We start from the raw sequence: 6,675 nt of genomic DNA, 5'->3' as shown, positions 1-6,675 counted from the left end.
GAGGACAGTGATGGCCTGTTTATGCAGTGCCACATCACTTGTTTTTTTTTTCCCCTTTGTTTTTTTAAAGCAGAAGCTTTGCAGATTGTGGAGAAGCACAATGTGAAATGTTGCTACTAAGCTTGGCGAAGCCTGACTCGAGAGGCAGGCTTCTGGGACGAGCCTGCCGAGCACTGGTGGGAGACGACAGCACCTCGGACGCTAAAATGGAGAGCAAAGGACCAAACCACACAGTATTCTTCACGACCGAGGGACGCTCGGAAGAGTCCGCTCTTCAGCAGGACTTTTGACACTCGTCTCATCTTTCGTACAGCCTGTTCGTCACGCTCAGCCGTTTATCGCTCTGAAAGAGCGACCAGAGCTTTGAGATTTATATTCAGCAGTAGCAGTACTCAATACTCCAGAGAGAAAGATCTTCTGAAAGCATATTATTTAAATCCTACCATAGTTCAAATAACTCGTACCTGCACTAACCTCACATACGAGTGATTACTTTTTTGCCTTTCACATCTGCTGCCACCGGCTGACTGTGTCACCGGCTCCAGGCTGGAGCAGGTAGCGTTCCTCAGCTCTCCTGAGCCGTGGCGTAATGCAGCTGTGATCCCTTCCTCCTTCTGCCAGAAAGATTCCCACATTTTTTCCTTTTAACAGCAACAGCTCTTTTTCCCCTCCTCTACACAGGCCATATCGTATCCGTTTGTTGTGCTGGTCCTTAGCTCAGGTTCCATTGGTTTGGAAGATGATATAAAGGATGACTCAGCTTCTCAAACCGATACCTGTACAAACCCCACTGCTTGTATAGGGAGGAACATGGGGGCAAAAGAAAGGAGTTTAAAAAAAAAAAATCTCCCATTCATTATCCTAATAAGTGTTGAATTTGATTCTACAGATTTCAGGAACTTAAGAGAGATTCAAACCACCAGTCATGGCCATTCCCACTTCCGTTCTCAACTCTTGCCTCTAAGCCAAGCAGCCCGTTCAGTAGGTGCGAGGGCTGGTGTTCCCACACCGCTGCTCGCCCCGGCACTGTGGCATCTCCCAGAAAGATCATTGTCGCTCTGCAAAGTCACTGGCAGACTGGACAGAATGGCTTGTATCAAATGGGATAAGAGTAATAATTTCCATCTCTCTGTTCTGGACCAGTACAGATGACAAACCATTCCGTCACACCGGGTTTTGTGCTGAGCATCGTCGCCACGGTAACAGCCAAATCAAAATCTATTCTGCAAGCTTTTTTAGCAATCTTGTAACTTCCCTGGATGGCAAATGAGATGAACGGGCAGCTACAGAGCAAACCACCAGAGTCAGCATTTTTGCTGTCTCTCCCATCCAAGTCGCATTCAGCACTATTTGGCAGTGCAGTCCACTGATTTTTTGTTGCCAGAAGATAGGTGTTTTTTCTCTAAAAACACTTCATCTGCTCCACAGATAAAAATATCAACCTCGCAGCAACTTATCTAGCAAATGCAAGCATACATTTCATAAACAAAATGCCAGAGCTGAGAGACAGATATTTACTGTCTCTTACTACTTTCTTCACCAATTAGCAGGGAAACTTCTGTCTCAACCATTCTGACATTCTTGGTCCTGCTAGAAGGGCAGCGGGGCTGACGTACCCGGGCCGGGAGGGCACACAGCCCTCCTTGGACCTGCCCAGGCTGTGTGAGCATTGATCAGGCTGAACAGAGCAGCTGGTTGGCAGCTCCGGGTCAAGAACAGCAGGACTTTACCGTCGCCACAGACCGGTAAAGGTGTGCGTCTCTCAAATCAAGCACGTTCAGGCTGCGATAAATCAGTGTGCAGTGACAGAGAATTAAAAGCAATCAAACTGGGCTCCCCAGTTCAAGAAAGATGAGGAGCTACTGGAGAGAGTCCAGCGGAGGGCTACGAGGATGATGAGGGGACTGGAACATCTCCCCTACGAGGAGAGGCTGAGGGAGCTGGGCTTGTTCAGCCTGAAGAAGAGAAGGCTGAGAGGGGACCTTATAAATGCTTACAAATATCTGCAGGGTGGGTGTCAGGAGGATGGGGCCAAGCTCTTTTCAGTGGTGCCCAGTGACAAGACAAGGGGCAACGGGCACAAACTGAGGCACAGCAAGTTCCGTCTGAACATGAGGAAGAACTTCTTCCCTCTGAGGGTGACGGAGCCCTGGCCCAGGCTGCCCAGGGAGGTTGTGGAGTCTCCTTCTCTGGAGATATTCCAGACCCGCCTGGACAAGGTCCTGTGCAGCCTGCTCTGGGTGACCCTGCTTGGGCAGGGGGTTGGACTAGACGACCCACAGAGGTCCCTTCCAACCCCTACTATTCTGTGATTCTGTGAAACTATGAAGGCAGGGTTGTCTAATGAGTGAGTTCCTAAACTTGAGCATGCCTTACCAGGTAAGACACATCTTCGAATTTAATTGCAAATCCACTTTTAACGCAGAGGCTTCGGCCCGGCTGCAGGAGCACGACCTCCCGATAACACCCTCTGCTCTGCGCACGGCTCTAGCCAGCCACCATGGTACCCACCCCAGCACACGTGGCAACCACGCAGAGCCAGCAGCCTCTGGTACCAGACCAATATCGACACAGCAGAGCTCTCACAGCCTGAATTAGACCCATCTAGGCATTTTTAGCAGATCGCAAGCATATGCCCACGGCATCAGACTGCCACACATTAACGCGCCGTACAGGAGGAGCACTCTCGTCCGGACTAGCCCGTACCCCCTCTTTTAGGGCTTATGGCATCTGAAGCCTCCAGTCTTCCTCAACTGTTGTTTTCTTTCAGCTGCCAGTTATTTCAAGTTACTTCTGACAGTCGGAGTAAGAAATCACCTGATTTTTCTCCCAGGCTGAAGCAGGTTTTTGGCAGAATTACAAGCAGCAAAGAGAATATGCCAACAGCTTCACTTTCAAAATATACACATAGTATAAATCGAAATCATAATGCCCTGAAATCCACCTTCCTCTACAGAGACCCTGCACCAGGCTGAACAAAGAATTTAAACTGAAAACTTTCAATTGAGATTGACCCGAGGCGGTACAGAACTCGGGTCATATCGGCCTGAACTATTTCCCCTTGTTTTTCCCCCAAACAGTTGACAGTCGCTTTTTCCACTCCACGCTGGCGACAGCACGGTGGCTGCCTGGCAGGCTTAGAGTTTGTCATTTACCAGAGAAGGGCTATTAGCAACGCGAGGTGGGTTCGTCCTCTGCGACAGCACTCGGGACAAGCTAGGCAAGAGACCTCTACGTTCTCTCCAAGCCAGGAAGAGAGGATGAAAGAATGAGCCTGAAGCCAGAGTGGCCATCGACCCGATCGGGTTTCCTTAACCCAGTTCTCTCACTCCTATGCTAATTGGTAAGCGACACTGCTCCTCGCTAGACAAAAATCCCAAACTCTTTTCTGGGCTGCTTTCTGCTCAGATTTTCCTCAGTATTTTGCCGCTGCTGAGGTCAGGGAATTTTATTATCACAGAACTATTTACCGCCCTGTCCCCCAACCTGTTTCTGGAAGTTTCCCAGAAGTTCTGTGCTCACCTGGTATCACCATCAGTAAGAGATCCCCCCCCCCTCGCCCCAGGCTCATCAGTGCACATTACCCCAGCAGACACTGCTCTTTTAAAGGATTATTTTCCTTTCCTCATCACGTAAGAGCCAGGAGATTTCTTCCCTGCCTACTGAGATGCTAGCTCTATCAGAACACCTCTCCCTCGCGACATGAGGGCATTTTCTTCTCCCACAGGGATTTGCCTATCAACAGTGAAACTGCAAGGGACTATGTCGGACCGCAACACAAATTCATCAGTTGTGCAGCTCTTCAAAAAGGGCTGAAGTCAGGGCAGAAGCAACAGGCTAGTTTCTTTCACGAAGTTTGTACCAGTTTTTTTAAAAGAGAAACTTTGCAAAATTACTATTTATCTTTGCCAGAGGCTCAGAACTTCATTTTTCAACAGGCTCCCAAGTGAATTGTTGCTGTTTCTTTGGTTTAACCCCATAGAACAGGAGAGATTAATGCATAGGGGAAGAGGAGGACCAGTGATGGGGCCACTGCTGTGCTGGAAGCACCAGGAAAACCCAGCCCAACGCAGGCAAACAGAGAGCAGAGGCAGAACCCTCAGGTGGGCACCGTCTCACTCAGTGTCTCCCCAGCAGCCTCTCACCCACCCGGCCGGGCAAGCACCCTTATTTATCCACAGCAAAACACCATGCAAGCCACCAGACTCCAGGTTTACTGGGGCCACCCATCAGGCCACCCATCCCCACCATAAAACCAGAAAAGTCTTCTCGGGGATCCTCATGCCCCCTCCAAACCCTCCCCAGCTGCCAGTGATGCTGGATGTCCTCACCACCACCCTCCAAATTCCCAAGTGTTTTTATTTCACACATGCCCCCTCCGTTACCTGCACCCCCCCAGCCGCAGCGTGCCATCTCCCGTCGGCTCCTGCTCCAACCTGCCCTTCTTCCATAAAGAGTTAACAGGGCTGGAGTGAAGGCCCCCTGACACCAAGTATCATGTGTCCTCGGGCAGGGATGCTCACGTCCTCCTCCTTTAATGAGTTATCTAACACGCTGGCAGCACCCAAGCCGCGACGAGGTTTATGCTGGCAGCGCTGCTTGGTGAGATTTTAACATCTCACTGAAAGAGCGAAGTCCGAGTGCGAAGGCGAAGCGACGGACTCGAACCCTTCCGATGCGTAACCGGAGCGAACCCAGGCACCAAACACCTCACCCCGCACCAGCTCCTCGCTCCCACCCGCAGCCCCCGGCTTGGCGTCCCACTAGAGGTCACTGCAAAACCCATTTTCATCTCTAGATTGGCCTTCACACGGATTATCCCTTTTTTTTTGATATACAGCAGACAAGTTTCTCCCCCCAAAACTGACTTCTCGGGTTGGACTGCAACTGCCACCAACTCCCACATGATGCCAGCTCTTTCTCCCCCCTCCGCCCAACTGTCAAAGACAACACCACCACCACTTATTTCCCCTGATTGCTTCTCTGCACAAACAACTGTCAGCAGATTAAACCCCCTCTGCCTGGGTAGCTGGTGATCCACCAGCAGCAGCGAGTGACCTCTCGGTTCTGTTCAGACATCCTCCAGATGCTGCTCTCAACCCTGCAGAGCTCCACGTTGAAGAAGCTTCACACCCAAGTCCAACCTCACAGACCAACGAAGGTGTCCTCCTAAAGGGGACTCACAGCGAGATCAGGGTCTACAGAAGTGGAATGACCCTCTCTGTGCCACCAAATAGCTTTGCCTGGTCTCACTGCAGCATGAAGAAGTTGGACATCTTACCTCCTGGCTGAGAGCCATCAAGGAAAACGGGCAAACGGTACAATCTGGGAGGCTGAGCTGGGCAAAGGCACTGCTGACTTCTCAGCTAATAAATACTGAACAAGAACATTGAAGGTTAAAACAAAAAACCCTCAATAATCTATATTTCCGTAGAGAAGTGGAAAGAAACACTTGTTTGATGAGATTTTAACATCTCACTGAAAGAGTGAAGTCCGAGTTTGAAGGCGAAGCAAATAAACAGTTTATTTGGAACTGTCCATTTCCCCTATTTGGAACTGTCCATTTCCCCACGGAATCAGTTTTTGGTAACGGAAAGACAATTCTTACCAGCAAGCCCACACTTTTGCTATGATCTCTGCAAAAAACCTTCCCGCCCCCACACCCCCCTCAAACTCAGAACCTTCTCTAACGCAGGACACAGCGATCCTAAAGCACAGTTCCGTCTGTCCATTCGTCTTCATCTCCAGCTGGCACTTGGGAAATCTGCTGTGACAGCAAACATTTACAACCTTTTTGCCTCTTCTCCTGTTGTTACACCCCTGAGATGTAAGCAGATAAAACTCATGCCACAGGGATGTGGTGCAGTGAGCAGACATTTCTGGAGCCATCTTTAGATTAGAAATGCGATTTAAAATAGACACAAGACTCTCAGGTTTGCTCAGGACAGATGAGCTTGGAGCAACGCTGCTAAAGCAGAATCCTTTAGAAACCCCAGAGCTCTGTTTTGGAAATGCTTGTTTACCCCGAGAAGCAGCGCTCCGTGACCCAGTCCTGCACCCCTTCTGCGCAACAGGAATTCGCTCATTAAGAGTCCTGAAAACCGAACGGCAGCACTGTGAGGATTATAACAAAGAAACCCCTTGGGCTCTGCTCCACCGTCTTCCTCCTAAGGCTCTCAAGAGAAGTTGGCCAAAAGGACAGTGCTTGACCATAAAAAGCGGTGAAGAAAGATGTTCTGCAAGGGCCTGCTTGGCAAGGTCAGCAAGAGAGCAAGGACGGGTCCCAGCAATCATGTCTCGTCCTTCAACGCTGGCAGCAACCTCAAGGTGAAGATTACAGCGTGCTGTAGGGCTGCTGGAAGGGGCTACAGGCAGCTGCCTGCACAGTATCTGCTCCAGGAGGGGCTGGGATCCCATCCCTTCATCCCCAAAGAGAACTCGGGGTTGGTGACAGCTGGCATTGCTGTATGCTCAGCAACAGGACTTGGAGTGGTACGTCCTGGCCCAAGAATAACGGCAAGCCCAGGGCGACAGGGAAATACTCTCCTCCTGCTGCAGAAATTTCGGCATGGCTCGTAAGAATTAATCTGTTCAGGGTAATTTTCAGGTAAAGTAGAGCGGCACATAAATCAGATTAAAGCAGACCAGATCTGCCATCCAATGACAGCAAAGCCA

Source organism: Opisthocomus hoazin, chromosome 13, assembly GCF_030867145.1.
Source record: "Opisthocomus hoazin isolate bOpiHoa1 chromosome 13, bOpiHoa1.hap1, whole genome shotgun sequence".
In the NCBI taxonomy this organism is placed as follows: Eukaryota; Metazoa; Chordata; class Aves; order Opisthocomiformes; family Opisthocomidae; genus Opisthocomus; species Opisthocomus hoazin.
Note: the sequence above shows the minus strand (reverse complement) of the source record.